At 41.4% G+C, this 12,775-nt stretch overlaps 1 protein-coding gene across 1 annotated transcript in view; it reads right to left on the bottom strand.

Moving 5' to 3' along the window:
- The window catches only part of UST (uronyl 2-sulfotransferase), a 172,315-nt gene that overhangs the window by 15,023 nt on the left and 144,517 nt on the right, over positions 1-12,775 (bottom strand). The gene's annotated exons all lie outside the window — the stretch shown is intronic.

The raw sequence follows: 12,775 nt of genomic DNA, 5'->3' as shown, positions 1-12,775 counted from the left end.
TGGCATATTCCCAGAGCATTTATTGAAGAAATGAAAACCCTTAAACTGAGCAAATATAGAATCCTCATAAATATAACTACTTTTTTTTTTTTCTTTTTCTTTTTTCTTCATTTGGTCTGAATAACAGCAGGATGAAAAACCACAAGGCTGAAGGAAGTGAAGGGACTATTTATGTAGCATGGGAAAGATTAAACTGAGATTCCACACTTTAAAGTGGGTGACATCTGTTTATCAAAATACTTTTGTTGTATCTCTTTTTCCTTCAATTAACCAGTCTGTCTGCTAAGACTTAGAAACAGGGATGTGGTGCTAGATTTGTCCTTTGATTTCAGTGGCAATCTGTGTAAGTTCTGCCATCACTTTGAAATCAAAATGTTGGTCTGGCATTGCCAATTGCTAATAAAATATACCAACGTATCATGTGCCATTTCTTCACAAAATTATTCACACATGTGTATACAATATGAAAAGATGTGTTGGGACTTGGAGAATTTCCCTTGCTGCACATGAGATACAAAGTTGTCTATGCGCTAACTTTCTATTTCTGTTAAAAACAAAACCTGTAGCACAAGTGGGATGTACACCAAGATGTGGTCTGGAAGGATAACAGAAGCAGCCTGTGAACTGAATAGCTGAATTAAGCAGGAGCTCAAACCATTGATTTCTACAAGTAGCTTGCAAAAACATCCACCAAGGAAAATAATTTTCAGCGATTCAAAGCAGAACCTTTAGCTAAGTGGTGAGTCTGCCCTTAAAATAGGCTAAATAATGTGTTCTGCAAAGTATTGGAGCCTGCCAGGGACCTCAGACCATATTCTACCAGCAGCAGAAGACAATGCCAAGCAAATGTTCAATTTCATTATACAGATAAATGTGCTTTGCAATTTCACTGCTCTTCTGCTAGTGAAAATTCTGGATGAACTGGGTTAACATTTTTGGTAAGCTGTTTGCTGAAGTATAAGACGACAGACTGAGGTTTCTTGCAATCAGCCACCTGCATTGGCATATCTGCACCAAACCAGCAAAGCTGTACAAGCTGCAATTTGTTCCTGTTATTTTCTGCTAATAAGAGGTGAAAACTGTTGACTACAAAAAGGGCTTGCAGTCCCTTCTTGCTGTTCTTGGTATATCAAGACGTATATATATATCAGGATGTTTTTATATATGTGTGTGTGCATATATATATACACATCTATCAGGATAATGTCTTTCTTTCCAGGGCTTGGGCACCAGCAGCACTCATCTCACCCTTTTTCACAATGCTGACTGGAAAGAACAATTTGTCATTTGCAAACAAAACAAAATAATCTTAACAAGAGAAATCTGTTTCATTGTGCTCAAAATGAGTGTACATCCTTCATACTAAGCACCTCACCTGGCCATTGAAGAAAATCAATTGGTTTAACACACAAAATCATGGGCTAAACCAAGTACCTGTAACCAGGGAAGATCATGACCTCTTCAAAATGCTGTTTGGCATCCAGGATTCCCAGATTATACCCTGTCTTTTAATGGCTTTTAATTGCCATCACAAGCACTCAAAATTTACCACTGAATTTATCACTTAAGTAAATTCAGAATGGGAATGGATAGGATAAGAATCTAGAGGGGAATAAAACCTCCACACCTGAGAGATCAACAATTCCTGAAATAATAACCCTAAGGAAGACGCGGAAAACTCTATTACCTGATACCTTTATGGTGAAACTGGACAGATGCTAGTCCCTATGAACTAGGATTCAGTGCAGAAAAACAGATTGAGGACTCCTCCAACTGTAACAGAAGCTGCGGACAGCGCAAGACCAGAGATGCATCTCATGTGCTGTATCCAAAAAACCTTGGAGAGAACATGGAGGAAGCAACTGGTGAAATTACCTTGCTGCCGAACACCTGAGCAGGTTGGTTTGACCATCATCCCCGCCCCAGCTGGTCCTGCTATGCTTCACCCTATTCAAGAACCCTTCATAGTTTTACTATCCAACTCCTTCTCCCGGTTTCCTGCCTTCTGCAGTTCATTCATGCTAAGCACTGTTCTAGCAGCTGCTTTGGTCACCACGCAGAGGTTTCTTCAGAGTTTACCAGAACAGATCTTCCTCTTCATTTGTCTTCTTTGCTCTTGGCAAGGAAGTCCTGGGCTTCTCCTGCGTTTCTCTGCCCCACAGGGAACTAGGTCATAGACTTTGCTCTCGGAAACACTGCAAGAGAAGAAACTACCAAGGGTGCTAAAAAAGCTCCAAACAAAGCCCACAAAAAAGCCCCCCAAAATTCCACCAAAAGCTTGGCTCAAATAGCACTCGATGCACAGATCTATCTGTTGGATAGACAAGGAGGGCACTAAGGCGGCATGATATAAATTTTGGTTTTATATGCATACTTCATCCTTGCTCCTACAAACAATTACTGCATACCAGCTCCTTGGCAGCATCCATCTCTACCCAACTGTACACTGGTACAGAGCACGAGTGAGAAATACTCCGCTGAACTCCAGGCAGCCACTCAGGGCATCAAACAATCCCCCCGAGAGATAAACAGCCATTTACTTCTCTTCACTGATCATGCAGAGAGTTCAGTTTCCCTGGTACATAATTTAAGCATCTGACATTAAGTAGTGTCAATACCCAGTGAAGTAAATCAGGTTTGTCAGCTGCCTGAAGACCCTTCAAAGATCAGTCACAGCTACTGTGAAATTGGCAGAGCACTTACAGGGACAGCGGAGAGTGGAAAAAAACTTAAAAAATAAAAATAAGACTTCAACGTCCAGCAAAATATTTAGTGGTATTTAGGTTAAAACGGAGTTTTCTACGAATATTTTCATTCAACATTTTAAATAAATTTGCTTTGGCTACACTCTCATTCCTGTCACATCCAATTTCCACTAGCTTTCAGGAGATGTATATTATACATCAGCCACACATTAACCCTGCACTCTCATTTTATGTAACAGAAAAAGCACATGCTCTTGCCCAAGCCGTAAACCTCCAAACTTCCTAACATCCCGCAAGCCCTGAGAGTGCAGCTCTGCAAAGCACCGGGGGCTCCGGCCAGACTGTGCACACATGTGCTTCTTGCAAGGCAGGCACACACCAGATACTCTGCTGCAGCGACGCCAGCGTGCTCCACATCTTCCCTCAACACAGGCCCAACACAACCAGGCACTGGGCTCTCCCAGTAACTTGTGTTGTGCTTCTTTGTGGCTAGAAACAAGTAAACAACAGAAAAACCCAGCCCCTCTCTCCTCTGTTTTTTTTTTTTTTTTTTGCTAGGTTCAACGGTGCTCTTTATGCATCTCTTTTTACCCCTTCCACTCCACAAAAAGCAAGAAATCAAATCGCGTAGCTGTTTGTTTGGTAATTCATCAAAGCAGACAAGCAGCAAGAGGAGCAAAGACCAAGACGAGCATACAGATTTTGTTCTGAGCCCTGCATTTGCATGCTTTGTAATACCAAAGATGTAATACTCGTAACGCCTCACAGGTACACACACGTAGCCTAAGGCCAGCAATGCATTACACAGTAACACCACTTCACAGACCCACCAAAACTCAATTGAAGGAAACACTATGGAAGAAGACAGACTGCTACAATTACCTGGTTTAAGATTTTCACTACACAAAAAGTATTAGATGGAATCACACTGCAACAGGCACAGGAATAGGGTATATTGTTTTATCGCTGATCTGGTAGAACACAAGAAATAAAGTTTCTTCCAATGGTGGATGCACAGAGCTGTTTAAACCCATAGTTGCAGAGAAGTCTGACCAGAGGAGTCTAAGAAAGCCATGGGGAAAGAAAATTGATTGTGAAGAGAGAGTATTTCAGGGCCTGAGAACAGAGTGGGAGTGCTTGTGTGGGCAGGCAACAGATGCTGCTCCAGACTTCTTTCAGCAAGCAGCAAAGCAGGGAGGGATGGGTAAATGCTGGCTTTACTTGTTTAACTTGAACAACTGGAGGAAGATAACAATTTAAGGCACTGCCCCCTGGATAGCTCTTTTTCTCCTGAGTCTCCAATTATTATATTTTCCTTTCTCTCCAATACCCTCATTTCCCCTGAGTATGCACTCATCAGCAGCTTGCATTCCCCAGAAATCCTCCCACTAGCTATCTGGAAAGACATTCATGCTAGAGGGCATAACAGTCTTCTCACATGTAGATGTCTTTAAAACCACAAGCCATCTCCAGAAACCAAATTGCATGGAGGTGCATGAAGAATTCCTCCAAGACCTATTTTGGAGGCAAGTGAATTCAGCCAACTCACAAACATCAGCAGTAATTTCAATCCAGTAAGCATGTTTGGTATTCTCAAAACCTTCCCCCAAACCACACACCTCTTTGCACGTGCACTTCTTTTAAAAGTATTTTTTTCTTGGTCTGTTTTTATGCTCACTTTTTGCCCTCAGCCTGTATAATAAAAATGTTTTCTGGGTGAGCCCTGGAGAACCAAGCAGACTAAACACTAATGCTCATATGGAATTTATTTAGAGGGGGAGAAAAATCCCTTAAGTTGAGTATTATGTTATTTTGAACTGGTTTTATATTTTATGCGTACATAGCGGAGCTGGAATTTCAGGGCTGGCTTTTGTTTGCATTCATCATGAAACATTTGTTATATGAGCTGCTGCTACTGCTACCAAAACAGCTGCTGCTCACTGCTAGAAAACCAGAGACCAACTCAACAGTTTCATTCTTTTTTCTGGTAAGTCTAGCTGGCAAATGAGGCCTGGTCTTTCCACAGAAAATTACTTTGTTTGGCTTCACTGTCATCCTTGATGCCTTTTGCCTACCCAGAACATGGACTTGAAAGAGAATGGATAAATTGGAGCAAAAGCAAGTACGTACTGATGCTCCTGAATCACCTACGATTTAATGTAGATCAGAACCACAGCTGTATGAGCTCCTCGCTTTGCAGCTAGGGCAGCACCTCAAACGTGAACGTCTTTCCTTCAGCTGCTCTTGAGATTTAGCTGGGATTTAGCTTTTCTATCCTGCGTCATCATTTTCTGCCATCTGGAAAAAACAGCCATGGCTTGATCTAGCTTCACGTAAGAATTTCTTCTGTGGAGGACTGCTTCCCTGTGCATAAAAAAATACGCACCCATCTGACAAATCTGTGCACCTTCCTACCGACCTGCACACAGACCAGGACCCAGAGCATCAGCAGGCTGCAGTCCTGAGTGCTGAGGACAGACCTTATCAACTGCACACAAGCTGAATTTTAATACACTGCTTTGTTACAATTACTAAAACACTTCAGCATTGCTCTTGTTGCTTACTGGTATGGAATGTCTCTCACACGAGAGACAGTGACCTCTCTCACCTCAGTCTCATCTTTTTAAAAGAACATTTATCCCAGGCTGGAGCACAGCCCCGAGCAAGACTCCCCTCCTTGTTTAAAGTAAGGGAAGACTATGGAACAATTAATGCCTACCTCTTTAACCAATTTAATCCTGTGGGAGAACATCCTTTCTCATAGCCTGACACCTTTTAAGAGCTTTGGGACAGAGATCCTGCTGAAAATCACACCTGTACCTGTCAACTCCTTCAAGGAACTAGTTGATTTGTGGGGCTCTACAAATGCCATACTGACTTTTCCCAACTGTCCATTAATGCCATTCTTCATTACAGTCCCTACCAGTACATAAATTGGATTATTTCATCCGTTGCTGTCCAGGTGACCATTGGAACCCTTTAAAAGCTTGAAGCCATGTTAACTGCCTTCCATTCTTCCAATATAGCTGCTGACTGAATGACAGGACACACCGCAGAGTTGGCAGTTTCAGTAGAGATCCTTGGTGAGTACTAGCTCTGGCAGCAGAACTCCTGATGCTGCCAAGGAGTAAAGACAGCTGAGGAGAAAAATATGCCACCCTAACAGAAAATCTGTTACCTGTATTATAGATGGCATCTGCAAGTAACTGAAGTTATTCAGAATGAGTCAGCTCAAAAGGTGAGATTTACAAAGCACAGTAACAACTGTGCAAATGTTGGAGATCAAAAAAGCAGCGTAACTGGAAAGATACTAATTAAGGAACACAATGGGAATGCAATTTGGAAGAAAGGGAGGAGACAGGGAAGATGAGCAGCAGAGGGGAGGATGCTGTTTCTTACTGCATCTGTAAATCTGTGATTCTACTCCAAGAACAGAGAAAAAGAAGAAAAAAGGAATCTTCCTAGCCGTATTAAGCAAAACCCTCTTCTCTTGCTGTAGCTTCTTGGGAGAGCAAGTTTTCAAGAGGGACAGATCAAAAAGGCTGGGAAATTCCAAATGGGAAAGGAAGTAGGGAGCATAAACTCCAAGAAAGACTCACTCTTGGAAGAGCGAGGGGTTGGCTCTTCAGCACCACAAACTGCCTCCAAGGCAGGTAAAGCAAATGGGCTCGGAGGAAGGAGCACAGGCATGGTGTGAAGCTATGCTCAAGTGAGCACATTACCCCCTCAGGAGTGACGGCTGGGAGACATACCAAAAGGACTCCTGTGTAGCAGCTGAGAGCTACATTGCTAATATATCTCCTTCATTTTAATTCTTATAACTTTGTAATCAAGGGCCAACTTTTTCACTTTGCTGGAATTTATTCTAGTAATACCTTCCCTTCTTTTCTAATAGTAATACTAGTGGTCTTAAGATGACCTGGAGTGCAACGCACTGTGCTCTCTGGGAGAAACTGGCCTCTTTACAGATGTACTCTGGGGATGTCGCTTCCCTGGGGATGCTTCCCTGTCACTCCTCCCAGCTACCTACTGTCTCCCTCTTTCCAGCTCTCTGGTGGGCCACCAAGTTCTGATGTGGTTGAAAAAAACCTTTTGGTATTAGCTTTAATGCCTTCAGCAAGCTGAATGCCAGAAAGTGCCTTGTTATAATTTCACACCTAACTTGTCAGAATTTATGCTCTTTCATGTTTTTCTCATTTTAATTATTACAGCATTTAATTATTTTACAGCAGCTCACTTGTATCACTGTAAAAACTTGATTTTAAATTGCAATGTTTATGTGAACCCCCAAGTAGTTCCTTAGGAATGGCTGCTTGTCTCTAGTGTACAAAAATTACAGGTAAAAGTGGTTTTATAATTCCATCTCTTTTCTGTAGTTACTTTAACTTGAATATTTTTCAAAACATTTCTGAACCATCAAAGATACTGTCTCACAGTACTCGCGTTGCTCTTGCAAGATGCCTCAGGGATAAGAATAATCAGTTTGACCTGTAGCCTCTTCTATCACTGATACAATGGGCAGGACTTAACAATTTGTCTGAGGGAAAGATACAATAGCTTTCTCTGAAGACTGAAAATATTATTATGCTCCTAAAAGCAAAGTGAATAGTCAGCTCTGTGATCTGCTTCACACTGCTCCTGTGTCTTCAATGCCAAATGTGCTTGGTTTTCAGTTAAAAGATGCTTTTGCCCAAACACTAACCCTGAAAACAGACAATGATAATCAAGCTAAATTCTCAGTTGCTTTGGTCCCACGATTGACAAAATTTTTTCAGATTCCAGCCTCAGACACCTTGTGCAACTTGCTAGTTTCCATGTAGGTGAAATGAAGACCTGTGCAAATGTACTGGAACTGCAGCTGGGAACAGAAGTAGGCTTATTACCTGGGATTTAATGGCTGTCTGCCTCCTCCTCTATGCCTTCTGTTGCCTGAACAGAGGTCAAAGAAGCAGTTTGCATAATCTGTTATAATTTTTATTGAAATGCTATTTTTAAAGCAGAAGCAGTTAACAGAGGTTTAGCCGGAATGATACTGATTAAAATAGCATTATGATTTTATTTAATAAGTTGGTCAAGAAGGAATGAACTGTCATTGCAAGCTTTAATTGTCTGTCATTAAAATGTTTGTGGTGTTTTGTCATCAGTGACCCTGGATTATTTATGAGATACAACTAATGCTGTATCTGAATGCAGCTTTCCCTCTGTGCTAGACCTTTAGCAAAGCTGCTTGTCCATGCGTTTTTTGTCATACTAGGAACAGGAAACATTAAAAAGATGCATCAGGGAATCAACCCCAGATGAACAGCAGCAGCACTGTTATAAACCATAACACCTTTAATGACTGATATGCTCATTAGATAAACATAACATTTGCTTGGAGGATACCAGCACCAACCCTTCAAAATGATACCCTGACACAAAGAAAGATCCAGATGAACTCTAGATATGTGGGATGCAAGGGTTTGGCTGACTGGCCTCTTGGGATTTAGACCACAAATAAGTTTTGTTTTTACAGCAATGAAGTATGAAATTACATCTGTGTGGTTTAGTCCAAAAACAGACTGCCCATCAATAGATCTAATAAAAGGAAATTGAAACAATGCAAGCATCATGAAGATGTGGGATGAAATGTAAAATCTGGAGGCTGAAGTCTTTTGGAATTGAACTACAAGATGAAGATGATGCCGTAGGTGGTCTCAGCCTTCATAACCCTACAGGTATAAATGCATTATGTTGGAAGTTCAGAGAGGGGAAACTGCTTATGACGGAGCAGCTCAGACAACAGCATGTAAAAAAGTGTGCTTGGCTTCAGGTAAAGACCCTGCCAGCTGACGGGAAAGAGCAATGAGAAAAAGGTGGTGGAGAGGAATAGGGAAAAGGTAGCAGACTGCAGAGCACAAGCTATACACATACAACATGTATTATAGCACAAAGAAAGGGAAGATTCAGTAAGTCTGTCTTACTGGCCTATCTCTACACTACATTGTCGGCTGTCAGAGCCAGTCTACGAGCTCATGTGTCCAGAAGCTTCAGTAGAAGAGAAACATTTCATCTAGGTTTTTCAAAGGATGATTTAAGGGAACATGGCCTTCACCTTCCACTACAGCTCATTCTGAGCAGAGCCTTTACAAATTCAACTCCTGTGAAAATCCAAGCCTAAAATAAGGACTCAAAAATTTGCATGGCAACTGGCAAGCAGAGAAACCGTATCATTCTATGCTGTATTCAGTGGTGAGACCTGGAAGGAGGCCAACCTCCTCCGATGCCAGAAGCCCTTGGCAGGGGTAGTGTGGATCAATACCAGCCCTCCTCATTCCTCCAGTTCATGAACCATGCCCACCATCCCAACCTGTCGATATGAAATATGTCCGTTTCTCACCTGATTTAAGTTGGTGCTGCTGTACTTACAAAGTCAGCCACTCCTCTCGACTCTAGGAGAAAGCAGAGCCACAGTAGTATGTTTGGCAGATAGCCCTGTAAATTGTACTTCCCTGCACTGTAAGCTCAGGGAGCAGATGTATCTGCAGTGAGCGTCACTGTCATGTCGGGCTGTCAGCTAACTCACTTTTTGTCTCAAAATGTACCATTCATTTTGGGCCACGATGTATTTATAGGCAAATGCTCTGCTGCATTACCATGCACATACGAACTAACTCCAGGCTAACAAGTATACACTAGCAGGGAACAGTAAATATGGTGGAGTTGAGCCTGGATGCACACAAGCTCCATGTGGGCCTGGAAAGCCATGCCAAACTCTTGCTGCACCTTTACTGTTGCTCGTATTTTAGCAATGACACTGATACTATCTTGGATGAGTCTTTCGGTGCCACAGTTACGCCTCTCATGCAACACACACATAGCCTGGAGTGGCTTCACCCTCCTAAGCAGGACAAGAACCACAGCTGTTATAAGCTGCCAATCTTTGCTGCAGAACTTGCCACAGAGAAGTTTAGCTTCTGAAACAAATCTTCCAAAATGGATCTTTTGAAAAACACAGTCATTAGAAAGCCAGAAGTGCTCAAATCCTTGCAAGAGCTCCTATTCTTAAAACTGTTTACTTTATTCACAATGGGATTTGAAACCTCTGAAAGATAGAAAACATCATATTTTCCTTTTATGGAATTGGGAAAAGAAAGGATATTTCCACTGTTTGTGCTTATCACTGACTGGTGCATCCACTAACTTCAAGGCATCCCAGATCAGGCAGTCTGTTTTGGACCCTGCTCTCCAAACCTTGTATTTTCATGGCTAACGAGCTAAATAATTTATCTACAACTTTTGATACTACATTCAGGTTTACAAAAGAAACCAGAGAGCAGATTAGTTGTGCAGAATGTCCTAGATGCTATCAACCTAACTGGGAACAAACATCCTTGGGGATATGCACTGTGACTTTTCCTCTTTCCCTGCCTCTCTTGCAAGCAGAGAACTGGGAATTTGTTTTACAAGAAAGAAAAATGCAATTAAGCACTCTTTATAGAGCTTGAACCGCCCGCTTTAACATACACATTGTTTTAGAGTGTTCTATGTAGTTTTGAAAGTTCAGACTTCAGAGGGAGAAGAAAGGAATGGTTTGTTCACATTTCCTATTTTTATTTTCTATTTTCAGAACAGGATGTTGGGTGATAAAAAAAAGAGAACGCCACCCAGGCAGAATGTAAATTCACATGTGCTATTACCACTGGCATGATGTTCAAGTCCCCTGAAGGTCCTGAACAAACAGGGAGATTACACCACCTTCTGGACAAAAATTTTTAAGTCACACATTTAAGTCCAACCTCACGTTTTAACTCCACACAAAATTTAGTATCTTCCTCTTCTGTAGAAAACTTTCACACAGTGATTCCTCTTGAGAGTATTATTTAGGGAAAGCACACAGGCAAAAGAAAAGACTGCATATTTGGAGCCTCCGAAGTTTTTGAGCATTTGAACATGGTCAAAGTTTTCCCAATTTCTGTTTTAAGCAAGTAGCAGATGCAAAGAAGTGATGCAAAACAAAAATCTCAGCATTTAAACAGAGTCTAATCCAAGCAGCTTTTATTTGCGCATCAAGAATACAGGTGCTTGTAGGACAGAGAAGGGTTGTTCATTTGTGCACAAGAGATGAGCCAATATATTCCCTTTCCACATCCAGTCCCAACTCTCTCCAGGAAGTACAGCTCACGAGAAGCAGGCAGAGTATTAGAAGCTGCAGATCACTCACCCTGTTTTTTTCATTCCTTTCATTTTGTGCTGAACAAAGGCAGAATATAAGAATCATGATTTAAGGACACTGCACAAAATGCACTGCCTCCTTCTATCAGACTTCTTTCAAAATTTCCTACCCAGAGTTTTTGCTCTTGGAGGTTGTGCCTGCAAAGACATCCTCTATTCCAGTTTCTCAGATGGAAAAAAAGAGCAGTGGGATCTTCCAGCCCTCGCTTTGCTTTCTTCATACCACAGCAACTTTTCCAGCAATGACCCTCAGTTCTTGAACATTTCCAAATGCACAGCATCCACATCTTGCCAGAGAAGCCCAAGAACAGGGTTGGCAGAAAGGCTGCCACAAGAACTTGTTACTAAAGGTATCAGACTATAGGGAGCACTGCTAACAAAGTGATGGCCTGGAAGAGAAAAGAAAAGAAAGAAAGGAAAGCCCCTCTTAGCCTTATCCACTTGCAAAGAGTTTTATTTTGACATGGAGGGGGAAAGTGCTTTTTTCCACTTCTAGCACAGGAACGATGTGAAGGCATGCCCCACTGTCAGCGCTGCCCCGGCACAGGAGTGGTCTGCAGCACGGTGCACAGACTTCTGCGGCTGATCCCACCATTTTCCTAACTCTACCAAAAAAGGCTTCATCATCTGCCTCACAGGACCTCAGCCTTGCAGTAAGGACAAACGGCAGCACCTCCCTCCTTACTGGGTTTAAAGAGAAGGGAAAGCTTATAAATAGAAAATGTCAAGACTGTGTCGCTAGCATTCATGAATAGAATGGATTTAAAAAATCAGCAGGTTTATATTACCCGGGATAATATTACTACCACAGTATAAAATATTCCCTGTAAACATGATTCCTAAGGAGAATCACATTTTTGTTGCATTTTCAGAAAAAGCACATTTTACAGTTTACCTGAACAATACATTTTCTTCCAGCTGACAGCATGAGTAATTTCATTGCACTCAGTAAAATGCACTGTTTGAAAAGCTTAAAGTCAGTCTTCTTGCTTTAGAGTAAGATCGACGCAAAATGTAACTTTCAGGAAACAAAGATTTTTTTTTTTTTCTGGTATTGGGAAGAAGTGTTTTTATAGGGTTTCTGGTGCCAAGAAAATTTATGAACTCCTGCAGAAAGGCAAGAGGATATGGGCTATTTCTGAGGTGATAAAACCCAATTTATTACTTATTCTTTTACACCAGATGCTGTTAACTTTTACCCCATGCCACAGAAGCTGACAAGGCAGAAGAAAATTCTATGTTTTGCTGTTTACAGTGTGCATTTTCTGCCTCTTAAACCCACCAAAGATAAAAAAACCCACACGTGCCCATTTCAAAAGAAATTGTGCAAGTATTCTCTGTGTTCTGGCTACCAGCCAGGCTACGGAAGTGAGCTATAGCCAGGAAAAATGAACAGGACTGACCAATTATTTTTCCTTCAGTTGTACTCCTGAGAAGGAGGAGAGATTTTACATGTAAAGTTATGCTATAACTATTTCAGGCCTTTCAAAGAGTTAAGGAATACTTAAAAATGTTGATAACTTAGGGCTCTGCAATTTGCTCTAATGCTGTGGAAAAACCTAAAGAGACAAAACTTCAAGCAAATTTTAATGTGTTAGCAAAGAATTCTAGTAATACTTTATTTTTTTAAATATTCTACCCATCTATCAATCCATCTATCTATTCCACAATCTGTCTGCCACCCTCCACCCCCACTCCTTTTGATCCCTTGTCAAAGGCAGTTATAGCTGTCAGGGCAGGAACAGTTAGTCATTTTGGACAAGACAGACATCGAAAAAGAGTCCTTTTGCAATTCTTGACTTGGTACTAACATTAGAGAAAATACTTATTTTCAAGGGAGAGTGGAAAAGGAGAAA

The sequence above is a fragment of the Falco punctatus genome, assembly GCF_963210335.1.
Source record: "Falco punctatus genome assembly, chromosome: 5".
In the NCBI taxonomy this organism is placed as follows: domain Eukaryota; kingdom Metazoa; phylum Chordata; class Aves; order Falconiformes; family Falconidae; genus Falco; species Falco punctatus.
Note: the sequence above shows the minus strand (reverse complement) of the source record. Positions and strands in the feature narration are given on the sequence as shown.